The sequence below is a fragment of the Triturus cristatus genome, chromosome 4_2 (genome assembly GCF_964204655.1).
Source record: "Triturus cristatus chromosome 4_2, aTriCri1.1, whole genome shotgun sequence".
Taxonomy (NCBI): Eukaryota; Metazoa; Chordata; class Amphibia; order Caudata; family Salamandridae; genus Triturus; species Triturus cristatus.
Window position 1 is genome coordinate 870,632,263 of NC_140586.1, and position 26,356 is coordinate 870,658,618.

At 46.1% G+C, this 26,356-nt stretch overlaps 1 long non-coding RNA gene across 1 annotated transcript in view; it reads right to left on the reverse strand.

Annotated features, from left to right (window-relative positions):
• Positions 1–385: 385 nt before the first annotated feature.
• Positions 386–26,356, reverse strand: part of LOC146835286 (uncharacterized) — a 31,289-nt gene continuing 5,318 nt past the window's right edge. Inside the window, exon 3 of the long non-coding RNA XR_014960405.1 lies at positions 386–672. This is a non-coding gene — a long non-coding RNA (uncharacterized LOC146835286). The remainder of the gene's footprint in view (positions 673–26,356) is intronic.

Consider the following 26,356-nt stretch of genomic DNA (forward strand, 5'->3'; position numbering starts at 1 on the left):
ACACCCCCACCCACTCCAATGGAATCACTGATTGAGGGGACACTTGAACCTGAAAGTGTGGTGGGAGTGTCAGACACTGAGACCTCCAATCCTGCAGGCTCCAGCCAAGGTTACGTCATTTTACTGTTATTTGTTTATGTAACATATAATTTGTAAGTCCTCAGGTACATCATCTTAGCTAACAAAACTCCAGTAAGATGTTTGCTGTACTTTGCGAATGCTTTATGGGAGTTGTAGTACATTTGAACTACATGGTGTACTGTGTGCTGATAAATAAACTACACATATCTATATCTAATCTCCATGTCACAAACACAGCAATCACAGTTTTCAACAATAACCATTTATATACAATAACTATATACATACATTTCCACACCCAGGACGTCTCACTAACTATTGAGGCTGGAAAAGCTATTGACACACACGTGGAAATGAGCGACAGGCTATTAGGAGAGCAAACGTGTCACCACTTCCAAACTTTGAGGAAGGTGATGAGGAGCTATTGCAAAGTAGGCATATAACTACATCGTGCGCAGGACACACAGACACAGTGGAGTCCAACAACCAACAGTCCGCAATGGTAATGCCTCTGATGATATGGCAGACAGCTCTCCATTGTTTGGTGGCCTGGAGACATTCCTCGCCATAGTACAGCGCCTGCAAGACAAACTGAAAAAACTGTTAACAGGCATCTGCAAAGCATGTCAAGTCAATGCTGCAATTGCAGAAAGGCCAAGACCAGTGGATTGTTGCCATGAAGAAGGAGCAATGTCTACAAAGACACAGGCACACATGGCACGCTATGATGCTTTCACAAAAACGATTAATCGATGGCAGTAGCCACGACCACCCTTGCCAGGAAAATTGTCAATATCCAAAATGTCATGGACTACTGCTGCCAAGATGATATGCGAGGGCTGTTCCAAGTGACCACAGCTCTGGAAAACGTTCAACCCCTAACATTTTGCCACCAACTGAAAGTGAAGATAGCTCTAGTCAAAGTGCCACATCTGTGCTAGATGGATGCTGTACCAGGCAGACACGCACACACACATCTGGAACAGATACATCCCCATCTCCACACCTAAGTCCTGCTGAGAAGGCAACCAACGCCAGTGGCCGTAAAAAGTGAAATTTGTAGCCACTGAGGGGCCCCTATCGCCACCACAATGTCACTTTCAGTGACGTGATGGCAATAGGGGCCTCGCCTTATTTACAAGGCAGCGTTGATCCACTTAACGTGGCTTAACGCTGCCTTGTTGATAAGGCCCCTTTGCACGCTATGCTTAGTGTGGAAGTGGTGGGCAGTGGGTGTTGTGGTGGGCGTTCCTTTGCAACACTTATTGTTTTTGACACTGCCACCTATTTACAAGGGCAGCGTAAGCAGGTGGCAGCGCCAAAATTAAGACCAGGACAAATCTGATGAGGAGAAATGCTTTATTTCTTCTCGTTTTTGATTTTTCCATGTGTACTGCCTTGTGCAGCACACATGGAAACAGCAAAATGCCTTGGATTGTTTATGTGTAGGAAGGTGACCCTGCACATAAACAATCCTTTAAAAAATGCCATTTTGGGACTTCCATGTGAGCTGCATTAAGCAGCACACATTGAAGTGACAAAATGGCATTTAAAGATTGTTTATGTGCAGGAAGGGACACCTTCCTACACATAAACAATCTTTCCCTGCACGCAGACACCCATTGCACTATGGTGCAAGGGTGCCTGCGTTGGCACTAAGCTGCTAATTGTAGCAACAGCGCAGGGGGAAAAGCAAGGCTGCACCATATTCTCCTAAATACGGTGCAGCCTTGCGTTTCTGAAGTGGCGGAGTGGGGAGTTAAGCCATGACGGCTAACGCCTCACTCCGCCACTTCAGTAGTAAATATCCCCCTCAGGTTTATGAGACTACAATGTTTTGTTTGTGTTTTCATACTTTGTTGAAAAAAATAGTTCATGGTCTATGGATACAGTTTGATCCTCAATATAAGGTCAACTTTCAGTCATGCACAAAAGATTATCATCATGTGTGTTCTCTCATTCTCTGATGGGGTCATGACTACTGAGTCTGTACTTCTCATTAATCTCCTGCTCAGTCTGTTCAAACAGGGTGACCCTCACTCTAAATATCCTCTCTTGTCTCCTCCTCCTTCTCTGCCTACCAGCCAAAATCCTCATCCTCCTCTCCAAGGCATACAGAGTCGCCATTCTGAAAGTGCCAGATGCATTTCGGGTGACTTTTTATAGTTTGCACCTGGTTACTGATACACTTTGATGGCAATTGCATTTCCTAAATGGCCATTTTGCAACTATTCGCAATTTAGAAATCTTTTGTACATAGTGTTAGCGATTCGCTATATAGAAATCTCAACTTGCGATTTCATACTTAGAGATTCCCAAAATGCAGTTTCTACATGATGAAACCGCATTTTGCACCACCGAAAAATTGGCTTGTACATACTAAAATGGCATTTTGCATTTCCTAACAGCCTAAAATTACAAATCGCACTGTTAGCAAATGCAAAATGCAAAAACGGCAAAAGAAAAGGGCACGAATGCGCCGTATCTATAAGATGGACGTTGGGGGTCGGATGCTGCATTGCAGCTGCCTTTGCTTGGCCTGTCCCGTTGGAGAGGAGACTCAGCAGTGTTTTCAGGCCGGCTGTTAGAATGAAGCTGTGTCGGCGACAGATTGTTATTCCTAATATCCTGCGGTTTGCGACACCTGTGAAGAAAGACTCACTTGGCAGCTTGCGGGGAACCCACTCGACTGTGAGATTTTATGATTCCTAAGTGAGTCTTTGTCTTGCGGGAGCACTGCTCAGATGTACAGTCTAATTGCCTTCTTGATGCTTTGTGGGACTTTTTACCAAGAACAGGGAAAAGCCTTGCGTCTATCCAGCTCTATGAAACTGGCCTTCAAAAAAGAACGTATAAGGCTGAGATGCGGGCTAATTCCTCTAAAATCATACAAATGTGGGAGTTTAAAAGGCTCTCTTGAGCACAACTGCCAATTGTGTAATTTTTGGAAGGAATCATCGATGCATGTAGTCTGCATTTGCCCCTGTTTAAAAAGTTTCAGGTGCTACTGGTTAAAGCCGATATGTCGACACTTGGCCTTAACACAATGTAATAATGCCACTCCTGCATGTCTGAGTGGAGCTGGTGCACAGTTTTCAGCCAGATGTGTGAAATTCCTCAGGGAAGCACTTTTTTATTGAACTCATGTTCTGTGGACGTCTAAAGGTGGTAGTCTATCTACCTCACACTAACTCGAAACAGCGCCACTTATGTCGATCTAATTATAGGGCATATCTACATGGCGGCGATATAAAATTAGCACTGCTTTTGCGGCCGTTTTCGGCCGAAAAGCGGAGATAATGTAATCGCTATATCAGCAAGGTCACGCTATCGCGTGAAACCTTGCCTTAGCGCCTGAATTCCTAATGCCCATCTTTGCATCTCTAATGAGATGCAAAGTGGGCGTTCCTCCCCAGGATAACGGGAGAAATGTCGCTAAGCGACATTTCTCCTATTATCAAGCCTCACGCAAAGCAGTATAGCGACAAGAAAAGTAGCGATAACCTCTGTTATCGCTACTTTCCTTACACGTGCTTTGAAACTGACTTAGCTATGATATACTATGTAAGGTGGATATCATGGCTAAGTATGTGAGGCCCTATCAGCAAGCTATCGCCAAACTTCGTGGGATTATCGCTGGGTTTCCAGCGATAATCCCACGTTTGGCAGTTAGCTCTAGGATTTTTATCGCTTTTGAGATAAGCGTTGCTAATATCATGCTATCTCAGCGATAAAAATCCACGCTAGCCGGCGATAATTATCCTAGCGCTAAGTGCGCTTAGCGATAATTATCACCGGTTGTTGCTGATATGAGTACCTCCACTCGCGGCACGCAGCTTCCCGGAGGGAGCCAGCATAAAGCAGCTGGGTCACGGTACGGCTGGCTTGTTTCCATCACAAAAGAATTGCTTTACACACTCCATCAAATAGCCTATGAACTGGCTACTCACAGGTCAGCTAGGATCAGAGGGCCCGATTCACAGAACTAACTTAAGACAAAATCCTAAACTTACTACTTTTGGTATTCACAGAAGACATTTAGTAGTAGTAAAGTTAGGATTTTGTCTTAAGTCTGTCTTAAGTCTGTCTTAAGTCTGTCCTACTACTTTTGGTATTCACAGAAGGCATTTAGTAGTAGTAAAGTTACGATTTTGTCTTAAGTGTGACTTAAGACAGACTTACAACAGACTTAAGACAGATTTAAGACAGACTTGAGACAGTCTTAATACAAACTTAAGAAAAATTTAGGACAGACTTAAGACAGATTTAAGTCAGTCTTAAGACAGACTTAAGACAGTCTTAAGACAGACTTAAGACAAACTTAGGACAGACTTAAGACAGACTTAAGAAAGACTTAAGACAGACTTAAGACAAAATGCTAACTTTACTACTACTAAATGCGTTCTGTGAATACCAAAAGTAGTAAGCTTAGGATTTTGTCTTAAGTTAGTTCTGTGAACCGGGCCCACAGTCAGCCAAATCAATAGGCCACATGATATTGCAACATGCACTCTGTCAATTTCAATCTGATTGCAGACTGCACTTTATTCATTGACCCGTGTCCCAGAGCATTAAGCCGTAAGCGTTCCCACACAAAAAAGTCACATAGAATTGGCGCAGTGAAATTTACGTTTCTCTGCGTCACTCTACGACTTCACTGCGTTAAAATCCTCCAGACCAGGCATAAGGATTGATGCAGGGCTTTTACTATGGGACTCGCCTGTGTGTTCTGAAGCATTCGAACCAACTCCAGCGTTGCGTCACTTTTGCGCCAACAAATGCATAAGAATTTCTGATGTATCTGTTAGACCATGCGCCATCGGGCCCTGAATTGCAAATACAACGCATCCACGGTGTAGCAACGACATTTGGTTGCAGTGCGAGGAAACTGCGTTAATGTTGATGTGTTCGTTTCATGTAAATGAGGCCCTGTGTTCTTTCGCAGAGGGGATGTAGCATTATGGCCAGAGCTACCAGCATTGGACCTGGGGAACCAGGTTCGAGTTTCGCTTTGGCACAACATCCTGTAGTTCTGGACAGTTCACTTAATTTCCCTGCGCTCACAAAAAATGAATTTGTCCTTGTGTAATGTAACTGGTGTTCAGATAAAGCGATGCAATACTTTCAGGTCGAGTTTGTGCTATATAAAAACTTCCCGGGGAAGCGCTAGAACGTCTTTCGAATGCAGAGTCGCCTCACAAGTAAGGACTGAGACAAGGAGAATGGGAGATGACGGGTTAATGACGAGACAAGCTAAAAGAGACTGCAAAGCTCTTCAGGTCACTGCTTTTATGTTGGTGGGAACAGCACTAAGAGCAGCACTGCAGATTCTGGATGCTTTGCAATTCAGGAGGCCGGGCACCGGGTGACTGCATGGACTGCAGCATCCAGCAACATTTATGGAGCGAATGGCTACACGAATTGGGCTTCCAAGCGCTAGCCATCCCTGCCGGAGCCCAACCCCTTAAATAAACAAGGGGCATATCAGCAAGGCGGTGCTGTGAAATTATTGCCGCTTTTGCGTCTGTTTTCTGGCGAAAAGCGGCGATAATTTCATTGCCTTATCAGCAAAGACATGCTATTGCGTGTTTTGCTGATTTAGCGCCCCTTACAACAACGCCCAGCTTTGCATCTCTAATGAGATGCAAAGTAGGTGTTCCGTGCCAAAATAACGGGAGAAATGTCGCTAAGCAACATTTCTCCAATTATCAAGCTGCACGCAAACAAGCAGAGCGATAAGAAAAGTAGCGCTAACTGCGGTTATCGCTACTTTCCTTACGCCTGCTTGTAAGCTGACTTAGCCATGGAATCCAATGGGAGGTGGATTACATGGCTAAGACCACCCTGCCCTATCAGCAAGGTATCGCTGGTCGCAGTGCGATTATCGCTGGATTTCCAGCGATAATCACACTGTTTTCCAGCTAACGCATGGATTCCTATCGCTTGGGAGATAAGCGTTGCTGAAAGCACGCTATCTCCGCGATAGAATCCAGCGTTAGCCGGCGATAATTATCCTCGCGCTAAGAGCGAGGAGCGATAATTATCGCTGGCCCTTGCTGATATGCCCTCAAGTGAGTGCTTAGCTGCAACCTCCTCAAGTAAGATTCTACCCCATGAAAACTGTAAATGACGCCTTTCATGGATATTATGCATGCACAGTGTGTGCTATTTAATGGGAATCTTTTTGCTTAGAAGACAGCCTTGAAAAGTGTAGGGTTATCTGTTTTTCAATAGCTCATTTTATTTCATATATTTGTGGTCTAAAACTAATGCAATCTGTTTGCAAATCCGTAGCTTCAAGGCATGTTTGAGTATTCTTGAAGCAGAAACAGCCATGGTTTCAAGGGCCATAATTCTAAGGAATGATGTCACCGTGAATTAAATTCCAGAATTGAAAGGCATGATGCAAGTTCTGTGAATTAGGAATGTCAACCAATGGAAAGCCTAGGATATAGTATAGTAAAAGATTGTACGCTGCAGCTGTTCTCTTTATAAATGCATATCATATAAAGTACAAAATGGGTAACATTCATTTTGTTAAATTAATATTTTCTCAGAGTCCTGGTGGCATTTGCAAGTCATTTGGCATCATTCTCGTTTGGCATTCTCACGTGACCAGACCCAGAGAGCAGAAATGTTGGACCATACTAAAGTTACAAGACATATATACATACTCAATGGAATGTTACTTTAGGGGATGCACCCATACCCTTGCCAGTGTCTGTTCCAGTGGACACGAAAGCCAGGTGCTATTAACTGTAACTGGTCATTGTGGACATTTTTTGTTTTTATGTCACAGCCCTAAAGTGCCTTTAATAAGTCTTTTTACTTATTTATCATGTAAATATTTACATTTATGGATTAGGTCTCGCCTACAAACAGTTTTAGCTGTCTGTTGTCTATGACCTATTGTTTACAATACAATACATGGAGTGGGCTCTGAGTCAGCCCCTTCAGCGTTATTGGATGGCTTTCCTGTCTATCTCTGTCCTCATTTACTTAATCAATGGCTTTCCTAACTACTTTTGTGTTTGTCCCGCCGATGGATCATTGCTGACATTGCTTTTAATTGGATGCTTGTTTCCTTTTATTACCTGTATGTCCCTCATTCTCGTCATAGCCATTACTTGTGAGGTGAATCCCACCTCAGAGCCAGGAAACATTAAGGGTGCTCAAAATACAAGCCACGCTCACCCTAAGTAGGTGCGCCGGACACAGGTCTGGCGTTCCCAGCATCCTCCTGTTTTTTCCTGTATCTACCAAGTCAAGGTCCCCACTGGGTTGGACTCTCCAACGTGGCCACCGTTTCCTCCTTCCCTGGCAGGCTAGGGAGGAGACAGAGATTCTCCAGGAAGCAGCAGCAGAGGAAGCATTGAGGAAGTGATCTCTAGTCACTCCGCTATTGGTGGACCAAGCATTGGCATAGGTTCATGTTCACGCTGTGCAGATCAACCAAACAGCACGCAGCTTCCGACATCATACTCAGCCTCCTGCATCCCCAACATCAGGACCACTCCAATGAAGTCTACGGGGGTCTGAGTATAAAGTGTGGAACTGGACTTGAGACTCCTCTGGTGACCATGTAACTGTCCTAATACTCCTTTTTGTCTCCCCACTGCCAATCTTCTCCCTGTTAGATTTGGCCACTCAATTCAATTCAAAGTAAGCTTTATTCGATTATTAAAAAAACAATCATAAAAGCACAAAACAACAAATATACAACTCACTGAGCGAATTAAACCAAAAACAATTTAAGGGAGTCACAATACAAAATTTACAAAAAATAATCTATCATCTGAACATAAAAGTTAAAAGACCATACTTTTTCTAGCAGCAATAGATTTTAAGATAAACGTGGCAGTAAAAAAAATATATCTATCTCATTTAAAGTAAACAACAGGGTCAAAGCGGATTTCAAGGTACGAGACCCATACTTTTTTTAAAAGTGGTTTCAGATAGACAATGCGCAAATGCATATATAGATTACATGTAAGGAGAAAATGTGTAACACTCTGTTTAGTGACTCCATCACATGGACAAGGAGCAATGGGGTATTTTTTTATCGATGGAAAAGCCACCAAATGGTGGACAATACCTAATCTCAGTCGGGTCAATACGAACCGATGCGAAGATCTAGTAACCTGAGATAGGTATGGTTGAAACCCTACAGTATGCTCCTGTGGATAATAAAAAGCCACGGTTGCAAGCTGCATATTCTTAAAATGGTGGCGTTGAACATTTTCCCTTAGAAAAATTTGTTTGAAATCTGACTTAGAAAAATCAGACGCATAGTTTGGATTTTCTAAGATATTCACCTTGAAAAAGTCCTTAAAAGTAGTAACCACAAATTTTAACCATGGGATTTGTAGACATTTGTCCAAACAGAGGCAGTCCTTAATGATGCTTCTATTAAACCCAGTCTCTTTCTTCAACCAAATCGACCTCCATAACATTAATGGTTTCAGCTCTATCAGGTCGGACAAATAATTCAGCCCCAACTCATTATGAATTAATGAGGTAGGAGCGGACGAGGGCAAACATAATAATTTTTTTTTAAAAGCATTTTCCTCAGTCTGAAGATCTCCATGGGGGCAGTAGCCCCAAACCCCTGCGCCGTAGAGCGCTACCGAAACACACTTATTTTTATAAATGTGTAACATGTCAAATATGCGACGATCCCCCAATTTGATTGCAAATTTAAAAACGCCAAAGGCGCATCTGGCCATTTTGGCCTTGGCATTTAAAATCTCATCGTGCCACATGCCATTACTTGAAAACATGATGCCAAGGTAGCAAAACTTATTTACTAAAAGAATTTTCTGGTTCTCAATATGGAAGGATCTCAAGTTCCTTATTTTACGTCCGCACGGTAAAATAAAAGTCTTGGAGTTATTGAGTTTTAATTTCCTTTCCTTTATAAAATCAGAGAATCTATTCATTAGTTTTTGTAGACCAATGGGAGTTATTGAGAGGAGAACCGTGTCATCGGCATAAAGCAGCACAGGTACCTCAATTTGCGGGGCATCACACTTAACCTTTTTAAGATCGGCTTCTATGGCATTAATGAAAAGAGAAAAAAGTAGGGGTGCCAACACACAGCCTTGCCTAATGCCAAGACTCACCGTGATTTGGCTTGTACATTCTCCTTCTGGGCCATAGCGTATTTTTGCAGACAATTTAGCATAAAGTCGTGCCAAAAAGAAAATGATAGCCTGGGGGGCACCTAGGTCCAAAAGGGTTGACCATAGTAAACCGTGATCTACCAGGTCAAACGCGCTACTAAGATCGGCAAAGCAGAGGAAAAGAGATCCCTGCTTTGCACGCGTATATTTCCCAATAATGAGATCTAAATTTACACATTGTTCTAGGGTTCCCCGACCTTTCCTGAACCCATATTGTGATTGAGCCAAAATCCCATTATCCTCTGCCCATTCTTCTAGTCTAAACAATAAGACCCGGCTCATGGTTTTTAATGATGAGTCTAAAAGAGATATAGGGCGGTAATATTTGGCTTCAGACCTAAGGCCTTTTTTGTATATGGGGATTATTATGGACCCCCCCCAAGTCAACGGAATCTTTTCCTCTGCAGCCGCATTAAAAACATTAGATAAGACGGAGCCCCATATAGTTGTGTCGGCTTTGTAAAGATCAATTGGGACTCCGTCTGGCCCGGGAGCTTTCCCTCCTTTACTGCATCTTAAAGCAAGTACTACTTCAGAGGGAGTAATATTAAGGGGGATAATAGGCCATACGACAGTGGATTGACTAGGCAAACAAGAAATATCACTATGGTTAAAAATAGATGAAAAGTGGAGGACCCAACTTTCCTTACTAACTTGAGAAGTAATTATCGGGGCATCATCATTCCTTAGAAATGGGCTGTTGACAGGATCCCAGAAGAGCTTACTATTAGATAACTCAACCGCAACCGTCAACTTGTCCCATGCTTCGGCCTGGAGTTCCCGTTTCCTACGTTTTAGCTGTTCCTTGTAGGCTATCCTAAGATTAATAATAAAAGACCTATTCTGGGGACGATACAAAAGAGCTTTCTTTAGCTTCTGTAGGGCCTTGGTACAAGCTTTGTCAAACCATCCACTGTTCTGTTTATATCGCTTTGCATTAGAGGTAGTCAGAACCTTGTTGATATTGTCATTAATTGTACTAAAACATTGTAGGATACCTAAGTGACCAACCTTAGCTTCAAGACACATGCTTATCTCGGGTAGACAGAGAGTAACAATTCTGTTCAAGTACGTGTCTGAGTTAGTGGCAGTCCACTTAATCCTATGGCCATTAGGCCTTCTTAAAACAACATCATTTACAATAGTTACAGGCCCCTGTTTCTTATAACCCCGTAAGGACAGACATAAAATAATACAGTTATGAGCGCTAACAGATAGGTCCAAAGTCACCGGGGTTCCACAGAGAGTATTAATATTCGTTGAAATAACTAAATGATCAATTACAGTACCAGCGCCCCTACCAGTAAATGTAGGAACTGGGTTACCGTGAACATCATTTACACTCTGTAATACTACTAGGTCATATTTAGCCATAACAGAGTTCAGCAACTTTCCATAAGAGTTATGTGGGAAGTGAACCTCCGGCTCATCACTATCAGCAGCATACCCACAGGCCTCTATTAGGGAAAAGGGCAAAGAGGAGTATTGTAATCACCCACCCAAATAACATCAAAATTAATAGAATTATCAGAGCACAATTTATCAAGGGCACCCATTAATTCCATGACCGCAAATAATCGCGTCTGATTAAATAAGTTGTTATAATAGTTAATAATCAAAACATTGCGACCATTCTCTTGCTGTAACCACAACACTTGGGAGTGGTGTCCAATCATTTCATATGCCTTAACGACCACAGGCAGTTTAATTGACAATAATATTAGTAGACCACCCTTTGCACGGCCTGACAAGGATTCCTGGGCAGGGAGATTAAAGGAAACAAACCCATCAAAATTGATTTGTTCCTTGCACCAGGTTTCCTGCATACAAAATAAGTCACAGCTACCAACAAACTCCCTCCAGCCCAGAATATCCCGCTTACGTGGCCACTCAGTCCAGGCCGGAGGAGTCAAACACATCTCTTTAAAGGTTTTGGAAAGTAAGTTTCCAAACTTTATGGTTTCCAATGCTTAATTGCGCTATGGTGATTTACATTTTAATTAAATTCTTGAAAACTATATACCCAAAACCCTCTGGTGGATTTTGCTCATTTTGGTGTCTAAAATTCACTAAAATATAACCAATTTTTTTCAGTTCAGTTCAAGGTAATGTTTATTTAGACCATTGGTCCTTAAACATAAAAATAAAGGAAACTGTTCCTTCTTTCCATACTACAATAGTATAACCATTTATACACAATGTAGGAGAGTAGGGTCTGCTATCCTATGGTCACCCCAAATTTTTGCTTTTTGCTTCACTGGTTTTTGACATATTGAGGCTGTGGGCCTGCCAATCAGACCCCCAGCCTGCTGTTCTCTCTACTAAATTGACACTGTGCACCCTAGGTGCATAACCAATTGGAAGTGGATCACCCTGTGAGCCCCTGTACCAGTGTACACTAGGTACCCAGGGCATTGGTGTATCTAAGGCCTACCAGGGGCTGAAGCATGTATTATGCCACCCCTGGCCTGGCCTAACAAATTTGACACAACTGGCTGATCACTCAGCTGGGGTAAGTTGGTGTAACCACCTCTTACTAAGGTGTAGTATACCTATACCTAACCTTAAATGGGACACATGTTAACCTATCAGTCACTCCTATGGCAGGCCTTAACAATCCTGAAGGCAGAGTGCTTGATTCCATGTGAGATGGTGCTCTGGCATGAGCTGAGCCTGTCTGCAGTGGTCGGAACAACTTCCTTCTACTGTTTCCAGATATCGTCATACCATATACTCTTAAGTGCATTATGAACCTCGCGGTTAAATGCTATCTTTGGTTTGGCTTTATCAAAACATGTCGAGTAAGGTGTCATACGAATTGGAATACTAACCCCTCGCCAATTCTGGCAACGGGGTTAGCATTCCACCCTTCTAGAGGGACACGACATGTACAGTACCTGAAACCCGGGTAAAATCAGACATAGCCTCAGCTCCACAAAATGGATGCTGCCACCACAGACACAAGTCTGCCCTCCTGCTGCTGGGAGTCCTTCCAGCTTGGGAGGTGTGGACAAAGAGTTTCCTGCCAGGGTAGGTGCGTGCACCACCCCAGACAGGATTTTTTGTATTGGTCAGGTAGGGCTTGAAAGGAACCAGACCTGCCTGAGGCTCACAAGGAGCCTCGGTGCATATGCCAGCTCAAACCGGTCCTGGGGCACACCAGTCCCGGGCCTGGGGCGAGCTGGACAAAGAAGTAACCACCCCCCCTTCCTGGTCCCACCCTTAGGGAGGGACCTAGCAGGTAGTCCGGCCCCTAGAATCCGCTTAAAGGTAGGAGCTGTGTCCTAAGACTTCAGACATCCTGGAATCAACTTAACTACAAGAAGAAGACAGGAACTTCGACGCTCCACGATCTGCGTGGGGCCCCTCTGCATTTTGCCACTCGACGCGCCTAACCGGTTGCTGGCCCGTTGGCTAGTGGCCATCTTGGCGACGAACTTCAAGAACTACACTGCTGGTCTGGTTGCTCCAGGCTGGCCCTTGCTCCCCTCCAAAGGAGCAGTCCCTCTGACCTTGCTAGTGAGAAGAATCAGCTTATTTCGTTTTCCACAACAATTGCTTTTGCCAAGGCCTGTTTCCTTCGACCAAGTCGCCGACACCGCCGACAGCGAGAGCCTGCGTGGGACAGCTCGTGAACCGACTCCTGGACATCGTCGACCTTCAGAGACCACGTGGCTGCAGAGACAAGCTACACCTTTCCTCCTGTTTGCACCCGACATCGCCTGGTACCCACCTGGTGCCACGCTGGTCACTGGCTAGTGACTGTGAACACTGTCCCCTCTGCTTACAGGTCTTCTACAACTCCGATCCACCCTCGGATCCACCGCATCTCTTCCGGACCGACCGCCTGCAGCATCTTTGTCTTCAGGCTCCATTGAACATATAGAAGAAACCCGACGCACTTCGAGGCCTATGCACCCGCTTCCTGTGGGTGAGGTAAAGCTGGCACTCCGGTGCCCAAGTGTAGAGTGACATCTCTAGTGTCTGTGTTTCCAATCTTGAGTTCATAGTCCATCCGGAAGATCCTTTTTGCAGTAACTTTGTAACTTTTACGCACCCATTGAAAACCTATGGGAGCCTGTGTGTGACTATTTGCTCTGCACACGCGACCCGTGGACCTCCTGGTCACTAACTAAAGTTAGCTCCTTGTAGGCCCAGCGATTCTAGAGGCCCTAGGCCCTTTCCCTTTTCAGTTCGTGGTACTTATACCACTATTTTAGTATATGGTTCGAGTGGCCACCAGGGCCTATCCATATAAAGTGTAACTTCTGTGTATCTAACGCATTCTTGTTTAACAATTTTTGCTCCTGTGCTCATAAAGAGTCTAGGGGATACTTTGAGAAATAAATACATATATATTTTGAATATATATCTGTGTGGTGTCCTTTCATTGGTATAAAAGGGGGTTACTTATGGTAAAACAGCTTGTTTCACATGCCAAAACGAGTTTAGCCTGAAAGACTGCTTAGCCTACGCTACCACTAGGGCAGCTGGTCCGAAAAGGTTGACTTACAACCACACCATAAGGGGTTGCTTGGCATGGTACAAGGTGGTCACTTTAACTAGTGAACATCATATACCAGGCCAACTTCTCACATTGGTGAGCAGCGGTGGGATTTGAGCTTGCTGTGTTTTACCATTGTAATCTCTTGGTTACCAATTGAAACATCATACAGGTACCTTTAGGTACATATAAAACAAGAATAGATATACTTAAGTTCTACTGAACTTAGTTGTTGTAGAGCAAAGGGAGTAGCACACCCTGACTACAACTACTAGATAGGTTTAGTAGGTAAACCCAAGTGTAGGTAGATTGCAACACATCCACCCACACTTAAGAGCAATGGAGGGGGCAGAGGGGTCCAAGGTACCCATCTCTGTCGAGAGTGACCCCCAGAGGGCACCAACTCTCTTTGCTACCCTAAATCAAAATGAGCTCAGGCAGTTGGCAAATATCAGGGGCCTTAAACAGCCCAAGAATCCTACTTCTGCTGAACTCAGAGAGCTTTTACAGGCTGATGAAGATCAGAGAGCTCTCAAGAAAGCCTCCCAGTTAGGCCCCTTAGGGACTGGAACAGGAGGCCCCCCTTCTGAAGATACTACTGAGGTACCCCTTTCCAATAGTCACCCCTTAGATGAGAATCATACTACAGAGGATGAAAGTGAGAAGGGTACTGATACAGAAGGTAGTGAGGATGAAGGGAGAACTAGCCCAATGCCAAGTGTTATACGTGGCCCAGCTAACCTAAGGCTATTGGGGACTGACAATGGGATCATCCCATTGGATCTCCCCAGTGGACTTAACACAGGGCTTGGGAGGCAAAGGAATCACTCAGGTGCTTCTCATGGCTCTAGAGGCTCTCGAGGTCACTCCAGGAGAAGGATGACCACCCCTCAGAGGAGGGAGCATGATGCCAGAATGCAGGAAGCCCAGCTGAGGATCAGGAAGCAGGAGCTAGAGGTAGCCCTGATGGAAGAAAAACTGAACAAGGCTAGGCAACCTAAAGAGAGTGGGTCTATACCCACTGGTGGCAGCATTGTCCCTAAGGACAAAGATAGGGTCTTTGATAATAGGAACCTGTCCAAGGTTGTGCCCCCCTACAAAAGTGGGGATGACATCCACAAATGGATGACTGCTCTTGAGAGAGCCTGCAAAGTGCAGCAGGTTCCTGAAGACCAGTGGGCAGCAATCTTATGGCTCTCCTTTGAAGGTAGAGGCAGAGATAGACTCCTCACTGTTAGAGAGGAGGATGTCAGAAACTACAGAGTCCTGAAGAGTGTCCTAGTTGATGGGTTAGGCTTAACCACTGAACAGTACAGGTTAATGTTCAGAGACACCCAGAAGACACAGACTCAGGACTGGTCTGAATACATTGAATGTGCCACTAAGGCTTTGGAGGGTTGGTTGCTGGGAAGTAAGGTATCTGATTATACAGGATTGTACAATTTGATGATGAGAGAACAGATTTTAAATAACTGGCAAAACCAGCAACTGCATCAACACTTGGTTGACTCTGATCTGACCTCTCCCCAAGAATTGGGAAAGAAGGCAGACAAATGGGTCAGAACCAGGGTTAAGCAAAAGAACCAGAACCAGGGCCAAGGGGGTGATCAGAAGAAAACAGACCAAAAGGGTGGAGATCAGAAATCTAAAGACCAGAAGTCTTCAACAGGGCCCCAAACTAGTACTAATGGGGTTGGGTCCCAGCCTAAAGGGAAGAAGAAAGAAGGTCAAAAGAAACCCTGGTGCAACTCTTGCAAGAATACAACTCACTGGACTAGTGATTGTAAAAAGGGTGGAGCCCCCAACACTGTTGCCCCTAAGGCACCTGCTCCCAGTACTACTGTTAGCAGTGTTGGTCCCCAGACAAAGGGTGTAGTGGGAATCACTATGGGAACTGAAGGAGATTCTGACTTAGACAGAACCCTGACACAGGCAGTCTTGATCTGTGATGGGGACATAGATTTGTCCCTGACTGTGAGTCCCAGTAACCTGGGCAAGTACATACAGACCCCTTTAATTAATGAAAAAGTGTCTCAAGCCTACAGAGACACATGTGCCAGTGTCACTATGGTGACACCAGGATTTGTGGACCCTGGACAGTACATACCAGGTGAGAATTACCTGGTGACCAATGCCAGCAATGCCACTACTTCACATAGTGTGGCAGTTGTTAACTTCTCATGGGGAGGGGTAACTGGCCTCAAAAGGGTTGTGGTTAGTGCAGACCTCCCAGTAGAATGTTTGTTGGGCAATGACCTAGAGAGTTCTCTATGGTCTGAAGTGGAGTACAGGACACATGCAGAGATGTTAGGTATATCACCACATGTCCTTGCTGTGACCAGGTCACAGGCCAAAAAGTGCCTTACTGAACCTCAGGTCTTGGATCCTGGAACAATGGACCAAGCACCTACCAAGAAGAAGAACAGGAGGGTCAAGGCTGTGCCTTCCCCCCTGCCTCAGAGTGATGATCAACCTTCCCAGGAAGCTGATCTAGAGAACCCTGAAGGAACTGTCCCTGAAGAGCTTGAACCTGATCAGGTTGAGTTTCTGGGGACAGGGGGACCTTCAAGGGCTGACTTGAGGCAGGCTCAGTTATCCTGTCCCTCTCTTGAACCCCCCAGACAGCTGGCTGCTGCTGAGGCTGCTGGGAATGCTCAAGGTACCCATAAAGTGTATTGGGATGAAGGGCTCCTTTATTCAGAGGCTAGAGACCCCAAGCCTGGTGCCACCAGGCGTGTTGGCTATACCTCGGCAATTTAGGGGCTTCCTTCTTACCTTGGCCCATGATATTCCTTTAGCAGGACACTTAGGCCAGAACAAGACTTGGGACAGGCTTGTCCCTCACTTTCACTGGCCTCACATGAATGAAGATACCAAGGAGTTTTGTCGCTCCTGTGTAACCTGCCAAGCCAGTGGCAAATCAGGTGGCACAACAAAGGCCCCCCTAATACCACTACCTGTGGTGGGGGTTCCCTTTGAAAGAGTGGGAATAGATATAGCGGGTCCCATGGATCCTCCCACTGCATCTGGGCACAGATTTATACTGGTGGTAGTGGATCATGCCACCAGGTATCCAGAGGCAATTCCCCTTAGGACCACTACAGCTCCTGTTGTGGCCAGGGCCCTGCTGGGAGTATTCTCCAGAGTGGGGTTTCCTAAGGAGGTGGTTTCTGACAGAGGTACTAACTTCATGTCAGGATACTTGACAGCTATGTGGAAGGAATGTGGTGTCAACTGCAAGTTCACCACCCCTTATCACCCACAATGCAATGGGCTTGTTGAGAGATTCAACAAGACCCTAAAGGGTATGATCAAAGGATTACCTGAAAAGCTCAGGCGAAGATGGGACATCCTTCTACCCTGCCTTCTGTTTGCTTACAGAGAGGTCCCACAAAAGGAGGTTGGCTACAGCCCCTTTGAATTGTTGTTTGGGCACCCTGTAAGAGGCCCACTGTGTTAAGTGAAGGAAGGATGGGAGTTACCTCTCAAAAAGCCTAAACAAGACATAGTGGACTATGTACTTGGTCTCCGCTCCAGGATGGCTGAGTATATGGAGAAGGCATCCAAAAACCTTGAGGCAAGCCAGGCCTTACAGAAAGCTTGGCATGACCAAAAGACTGTCTTGGTTGAGTTTCAGCCAGGACAGAAGGTATGGGTGTTGGAGCCAGTGGCCCCAGCAGCACTCCAAGACAAATGGTCTGGACCCCATACAATCCTGGAAAAGAAGGGAGAGGTCACCTACTTGGTGGACCTAGGAACTCCCAGGAGTCCCCACAGGGTACTCCATGTTAACAGGTTAAAAGCATATGTTGACAGGGCAGACATGGGCTTGCTCATGGCTACAGATGAGGGACAGGAGGAAGAGAGTGACCCTCTCCCAGACCTGTTGTCTCAGAACCCTGAAGATGGTTCAGTTGAAGGAGTGACCCTTGGAGGCAACCTCACTGATCATCAGCAGATTGAATGTAGACAGGTTCTACAATCATTTCAACACATGTTTTCCTTGATACCTAGTCAAACTGACTGGTGTACCCATGTGGTGGACACTGGTGACAGTCTGCCTGTAAAGAACAAGCTTTACAGACAACCTGACCACGTCAGGGACTGTATAAAGGCTGAGGTACACAAAATGCTGGAATTGGGTGTCATTGAACCCTCAGAGAGCCCCTGGGCTAGCCCAGTGGTTCTGGTCCCCAAACCTCACACCAAAGATGGCAAGAGAGAGATGAGGTTCTGTGTGGATTACAGAGGACTCAATGCTGTCACCAGGACAGATGCACATCCTATTCCAAGGGCAGATGAGCTCATAGACAAACTAGCTTCTGCTAAGTTTTTGAGCACATTTGACTTGACAGCTGGCTATTGGCAAATCAGATTAGCTGAGGAGTCTAAGGCCAAAACAGCATTCTCAACCCCAGGTGGGCACTACCAATTTGTGGTGATGCCCTTTGGTCTGAAGAATGCACCTGCCACCTTCCAAAGGTTGGTGAATCAAGTCCTTACTGGGCTGGATGACTTCTGTGCAGCATATCTTGATGACATTGCTGTCTTTAGCTCCACCTGGGAGGATCACCTGATCCACCTGAAGAAGGCTCTTGAGGCTCTGCAAAAGGCAGGCCTCACTATCAAGGCTACTAAGTGCCAGATAGGGCAGAGTAAGGTTGTGTATTTGGGCCACCTTGTAGGTGGAGGCCAAGTTCAACCACTGGAGAGTAAGATACAATCCATCAAGGACTGGTCCCCTCCAACCACCCAGACTCAAGTTCGAGCTTTCTTGGGCTTGACTGGGTACTACAGGAAGTTTGTTAAGAACTATGGGTCCATTGTGACTCCTCTTAATGATCTGACATCCAAGAAGATGCCCAAAAAGGTTCAGTGGACAGTAAGCTGTCAAAAGGCATTTGATGACCTGAAGAAGGCCATGTGCTCTGCACCTATCCTGAAAAGTCCTGACTACTCCAAAGAGTTTATTGTCCAAACAGATGCTTCTGAGTTGGGTGTGGGAGCTGTGCTGTCACAACTTAATGTAGATGGTCAAGACCAACCCATTGCTTTTATTAGCAGGAGGTTGACCCCCAGAGAGAAGAATTGGTCAGCTATTGAGAGGGAGGCCTTTGCTGTGGTGTGGGCCCTGAAGAAGCTGAGGCCATACTTGTTTGGCACTCACTTCAAGATTCAGACCGACCATAAGCCCCTCTTGTGGCTAAATCAGATGAAGGGTGAAAACCCCAAACTGCTTAGGTGGTCCATTTCCCTACAGGGGATGGACTTTACAGTGGAGCACCGGCCAGGTACTGACCATGGGAATGCAGATGGTCTCTCCAGGTACTTCCACTTAGGACATGAAGACGAGACTGGTCAAGGCTAGTTTAATGTCCCTGCGTTTGGGGGGGGTTGTGTAGGAGAGTAGGGTCTGCTATCCTATGGTCACCCCAAATTTTTGCTTTTTGCTTCACTGGTTTTTGACATATTGAGGCTGTGGGCCTGCCAATCAGACCCCCAGCCTGCTGTTCTCTCTAACTAAATTGACACTGTGCACCCTAGGTGCATAACCAATTGGAATTGGATCACCCTGTGAGCCCCTGTACCAGTGTACACTAGGTACCCAGGGCATTGGTGTATCTAAGGCCTACCAGGGGCTGAAGCATGTATTATGCCACCCCTGGCCTGGCCTAACAAATTTGACACAACTGGCTGATCACTCAGCTGCGGTAAGTTGGTGTAACCACCTCTTACTAAGGTGTAGTATACCTATACCTAACCTTAAATGGGACACATGTTAACCTATCAGTCACTCCTATGGCAGGCCTTAACAATCCTGAAGGCTGAGTGCTTGGTTCCATGTGAGATGGTGCTCTGGCATGAGCTGAGCCTGTCTGCAGTGGTCGGAACAACTTCCTTCTACTGTTTCCAGATATCGTCATACCATATACTCTTAAGTGCATTATGAACCTCGCGGTTAAATGCTATCTTTGGTTTGGCTTTATCAAAACATGTCGAGTAAGGTGTCATACGAATTGGAATACTAACCCCTCGCCAATTCTGGCGACGGGGTTAGCATTCCACCCTTCTAGAGGGACACGACATGTACAGTACCTGAAACCCGGGTAAAATCAGACATAGCCTCAGCTCCACAAAATGGATGCTGCCACCACAGACACAAGTCTGCCCTCCTGCTGCTGGGAGTCCTTCCAGATTGGGAGGTGTGGACAAAGGGTTTCCTGCCAGGGGAGGTGCGTGCACCACCCTAGACAGGATTTTGTGTATTGGTCAGGTAGGGCTTGAAAGGAACCAGACCTGCCTGAGGCTCACAAGGAGCCTCGGTGCATATGCCAGCTCAAACCGGTCCTGGGGCACACCAGTCCCGGGCCTGGGGCGAGCTGGACAAAGGATTGGGGGTGTAACCACCCCCCTTCCTGGTCCCACCCTTAGGGAGGGACCTAGCAGGTAGTCCGGCCCCTAGAATCCGCTTAAAGGTAGGAGCTGTGTCCTAAGACTTCAGACATCCTGGAATCAACTTAACTACAAGAAGAAGACGGGAACTTCGACGCTCTGCTGCACAGAGGACTGAAGGAAATCTCCTCTGTGGTCAGGGAGTGACCACCTTGCTAACGCAAGCACCATCCAGCGAATCAACGTCTGCTTTGCCGCCGCCTCCCGCCGGAGCCCGAGCCCAGAGACTGACAAGACCTGGACCTCCAGACCTCTCACCGCCCGATCCACAGTCCCTGAAAAGAAGGAACCCGTGGAGGCACCGAGACACGTGGAGCCAGCCATCTTGAAAAGACCACGACAAGCTGCAAGCGCGACAACCGAGGCTCCCTCCAAGTTGTGTTTTGGGTCCTGAGAAGCCCAACACCCGAGCAGCATCTGCACCAAAGGTGAGCCCTCCAGCATCTCCACGATCTGCGTGGGGCCCCTCTGCATTTTGCCACTCGACGCGCCTAACCGGTAGCTGGCCCGTTGGCTAGTAGCCATCTTGGCGACGAACTTCAAGAACTACACTGCTGGTCTGGTTGCTCCAGACTGGCCCTTGCTCCCCTCCAAAGGAGCAGTCCCTCTGACCTTGCTGGTCAGAACCATCAGGTTATTTCGTTTTCCACAACAATTGCTTTTGCCAAGGCCTGTTTGCTTCAACCAAGTCGCCGACACCGCCGACAGCGAGAGCCTGTGTGGGACAGCTAGTGAACCGACTCCTGGACGTCGTCGACCTTCAGGGACCACGTGGCTGCAGAGACAAGCTACACCTTTCCTCCTGTTTGCACCCGACATCGCCTGGTACCCACCTGGTGCCACGCTGGTCACTGGATAGTGACTGTGAACACTGTCCCCTCTGCTTACAGGTCTTCTACAACTCCGATCCAACCTTGGATCCACCGCATCTCTTCCGGACCGACCGCCTGCAGCATCTTTGTCTTCAGGCTCCATTGAACATATAGAAGAAACCCGACGCACTTCGAGGCCTATGCACCCGCTTCCTGTGGGTGAGGTAAAGCTGGCACTCCGGTGCCCAAGTATAGAGTGACATCTTTAGTGTCTGTGTTTCCAATCTTGAGTTCATAGTCCATCCGGAAGATCCTTTTTGCAGTAACTTTGTAACTTTTACGCACCCATTGAAAACCTATGGGAGCCCGCGTGTGACTATTTGCTCTGCACACGCGACCCGTGGACCTCCTGGTCACTAACTAAAGTTAGCTCCTTGTAGGCCCAGCGATTCTAGAGGCCCTAGGCCCTTTCCCTTTTCTGTTCGTGGTACTTATACCACTATTTTAGTATATGGTTCGAGTGGCCACGAGGGCCTATCCATATAAAGTGTAACTTCTGTGTATTCTAACGCATTCTTGTTTAACGATTTGTGCTCCTGTGCTCATAAAGAGTCTAGGGGATACTTTGAGAAATAAATACATATATATTTTGAATATATATCTGTGTGGTGTCCTTTCATTGTTATAAAAGGGGGTTACTTATGGTAAAACAGCTTGCTTCACATGCCAAAACGAGTTTAGCCTGAAAGACTGCTTAGCCTACGCTACCACTAGGGCAGCTGGTCCGAAAAGGTTGACTTAAAACCACACCATAAGGGGTTGCTTGGCATGGTACAAGGTGGTCACTTTAACTAGTGAACATCATATACCAGGCCAACTTCTCACACACAATAAAAAGAATACAATACCATAGTGAATAATTATTTCCTTTCCTAATTTATCCTGTTATCCTAAAATGAATTTCATAAAATCCCGGTTTTATATACATTAAAAACTTTTTTAACCTCCAACATAAATCTCCCCATTGCACTTGCAATATCGAAATAGATCATTTCTGTTAACAATGTTGCTGCCTGTGCACGGTTCTTTATACCATATTTTATAAATTCTGGTTGTAAAAACAAGTTCCGTGTATCAAGGACCTTAAGACAATCTAACAGTAAGTGTAAAATATCGCCTCTCGTCCCTAAACTGCAAGTGCAATTTCCTTCAGGATCCATCATAGCCTCTTTTATCCCGTTACTCATATAACAAGGGTTAATTCCTATTCCTTTTCTTAAAACGCCCCTCCTCAGATAATGGTTAGGTAGTATATCCATGTACAGGAACTGTTGGTTAGATTTCCAAGATTTGATCAAAAAACCCACGATTTCTTCCCTTCCAGATACTTGCAATCCTGGTCTTGTGGCATTTCCTTGCCCAACACCATCAGTTCACGTCTTGCGACATCAGTTTGCAAGTCCTGCGGGTTCAGTTTCACTCATAGTTCCCTGCATTCTGTCTCTAGCATTTTCTTAAGCCTTAGTGCCCAATTCAGTTCACTCTGCAAAATTTGCCTTTTGTACCATTCTGCTAGTTTTTCCTCTTCCCCATTTCCCAGGCGTTGCCAAAACCTTATTAATGACATGCGCACCATTACCTCCCAAGATACATAGATGATCTAGGTAGTGATAATAATTTTTTTTAACATTTTCCCTCTTCAATATCCCATCTTCTTTTACCACTCATGTACAATACTTCAGCTCCATATTGAAACGGAGGTGGTATCATGGCCATATAAGCATTTAGGGCAGGTTTATCTGATCTTTCTCCGTACTTCCTATTAAACTTTTTCAACCCACTAACTGAGGCCAGGGCTCGTATCCTTAATGTATTCGGATGAGTTTCCCATTTTAGGGATCTTTCGAACCATATCCCCAAGTATTTATATTCATTTACTTCTTCCACTTTAGTAGAGCCCAGAAACCAACTAAATTTCTTCCTTTTCTTGCCAAAATTTAAGACCTTGGTTTTGTCTAGATTCACAACAATTTTTTTCTGGTTGCAGTATTCATTATGCAAAAACAACAATTGATGGACAGAATGCAGAACAATGTCATACATTCACCCCAGTACAGAGATCTGGGCCTAAATCCATCGTTTTTTTGCTCACCATGCCGTTCCAGTTTGAACCCAGCCATATGCAAATCAGTCTTGACCCTGTGCCTCATGGGAACAGTCCAGCCCGAACTGCCAAGCCAGGTCCTCCCTGGACTGGAAACAAGCATCCTAGGACCGGTTTCTGGCATTTCAGCCGTCTTCAGCCAGGCTTGCTTGATTTCCAGTGGCATGGAGAGCAAGGGACCCACGTCTGGGCATACCCTTCCCACTCGGGGTGACAAATGTAAAAACAACAATTGATGGACAGAATGCAGAACAATGTCATACATTCACCCCAGTACAGAGATCTGGGCCTAAATCCATCGTTTTTTTGCTCACCATGCCCTTCCAGTTTGAACCCAGCCATATGCAAATCAGTCTTGACCCTGTGCCTCATGGGAACAGTCCAGCCCGAACTGCTAAGCCAGGTCCTCCCTGGACTGGAAACAAGCATCCTAGGACCGGTTTCTGGCATTTCAGCCGTCTTCAGCCAGGCTTGCTTGATTTCCAGTGGCAAGGAGAGCAAGGGACCCACGTCTGGGCATACCCTTCCCACTCGGGGTGACAAATGCAAAAACAACAATTGATGGACAGAATGCAGGACAATGTCATACATTCACCCCAGTACAGAGATCTGGGCCTAAATCCATCGTTTTTTTGCTCACCATGCCGTTCCAGTTTGAACCCAGCCATATGCAAATCAGTCTTGACCCTGTGCCTCATGGGAACAGTCCAGCCCGAACTGCCAAGCCAGGTCCTCCCTGGACTGGAAACAAGCATCCTAGGACCGGTTTCTGGCATTTCAGCCGTCTTCAGCCAGGCTTGCTTGATTTCCAGTGGCATGGAGAGCAAGGGACCCACGTCTGGGCATACCCTTCCCACTCGGGGTGACAAATGCAAAAACAACAATTGATGGACAGAATGCAGAACAATGTCATACATTCACCCCAGTACAGAGATCTGGGCCTAAATCCATCGTTTTTTTGCGCACCATGCCGTTCTAGTTTGAACCCAGCCATATGCAAATCAGTCTTGACCCTGTGCCTCATGGGAACAGTCCAGCCCGAACTGCCAAGCCAGGTCCTCCCTGGACTGGAAACAAGCATCCTAGGACCGGTTTCTGGCATTTCAGCCGTCTTCAGCCAGGCTTGCTTGATTTCCAGTGGCATGGAGAGCAAGGGACCCACGTCTGGGCATACCCTTCCCACTCGGGGTGACAAATGCAAAAACAACAATTGATGGACAGAATGCAGAACAATGTCATACATTCACCCCAGTACAGAGATCTGGGCCTAAATCCATCGTTTTTTTGCTCACCATGCCGTTCCAGTTTGAACCCAGCCATATGCAAATCAGTCTTGACCCTGTCCCTCATGGGAACAGTCCAGCCCGAACTGCCAAGCCAGGTCCTCCCTGGACTGGAAACAAGCATCCTAGGACCGGTTTCTGGCATTTCAGCCGTCTTCAGCCAGGCTTGCTTGATTTCCAGTGGCATGGAGAGCAAGGGACCCACGTCTGGGCATACCCTTCCCACTCGGGGTGACAAATGCAAAAACAACAATTGATGGACAGAATGCAGAACAATGTCATACATTCACCCCAGTACAGAGATCTGGGCCTAAATCCATCGTTTTTTTGCTCACCATGCCGTTCCAGTTTGAACCCAGCCATATGCAAATCAGTCTTGACCCTGTGCCTCATGGGAACAGTCCAGCCCGAACTGCCAAGCCATGTCTTTCCTGGACCGGATACAAGCTTCCTAGGACCGGTTTCTGGCATTTCAGCCGTCTTCAGCCAGGCTTGCTTGAATCAAGTATGCAATCAGACTGATTTGCATATGGCCATGTCTGAACTGGGGTGGCAGAGTGGGCTAAAGAACGGTGATGGATTAAACCCAGATCAGTTGACTGGGGGTGAGTGCTTGCAATGTTCAACACTCTGTCCGTCATTTCCTTTGGTTTTGCTTTGTTCGCCATAAGTTGGCAGGGTATGCTCATACGTGAGTCCCTTGCTCACTTTGCCACTTGATTCAAGCAAGCCTGGCTGAAGACGGCTGAAATGCCAGAAACCGGTCCTAGGAAGCTTGTATCCGGTCCAGGAAAGACATGGCTTGGCAGTTCGGGCTGGACTGTTCCCATGAGGCACAGGGTCAGACTGATTTGCATATGGCCATGTCTGAACTGGGGTGGCAGAGTGGGCTAAAGAACGGTGATGGATTAAACACAGATCAGTTGACTGGGGGTGAGTGCTTGCAATGTTCAACACTCTGTCCGTCATTTCCTTTGGTTTTGCTTTGTTCGCCATAAGTTGGCAGGGTATGCTCAGACGTGAGTCCCTTGCTCACTTTGCCACTTGATTCAAGCAAGCCTGGCTGAAGACGGCTGAAATGCCAGAAACCGGTCCTAGGAAGCTTGTATCCGGTCCAGGAAAGACATGGCTTGGCAGTTCGGGCTGGACTGTTCCCATGAGGCACAGGGTCAGACTGATTTGCATATGGCCATGTCTGAACTGGGGTGGCAGAGTGGGCTAAAGAACGGTGATGGATTAAACCCAGATCAGTTGACTGGGGGTGAGTGCTTGCAATGTTCAACACTCTGTCCGTCATTTCCTTTGGTTTTGCAGTATTCATTAGACACAGTTAGCTTTCTCTGCAGACCTATCTCTGTTCTATCTAAAATGACCAGATCGTCTGCATAGAGTAAGCAGGCGATGTGTTTCCTATCTAATTTTGGGCTACCACCCTGAACCTTCTTTAGTATATTAGGTAAATCGTCAGTGAACAAAGAGAAGAGCAATGGGGGCAATACACACCCTTATCTTAGCACATTTTCGATCAGTATTTTAATTGTGTCAGATTTCGTTTGTGTGTTGTGACATTATTTCATTGTTTGGTGCGTCTAAATACTTTACACTATCTCCTTTGTTTAAGCATGGCTGCTCAAAGCCACAACTACCTAGCATTAAGCTAGAGGTTTTACAGATGAGCCTGACTGGGCTGGTTTTGTGAGTGTATTTCATGGTGAGGTCAGACAACCACACCATATAATACACCACAGACCACACGCAGTGGTTGTCCCTGCCGTGAAATATGGACCAAGTACAGTTTCATGCCTGTGGCCAGTGTCCTTCTATTGGTCGTACACTTCTACAGGTACCTTTTCTTACTTTTATGCATCCACTCTTTT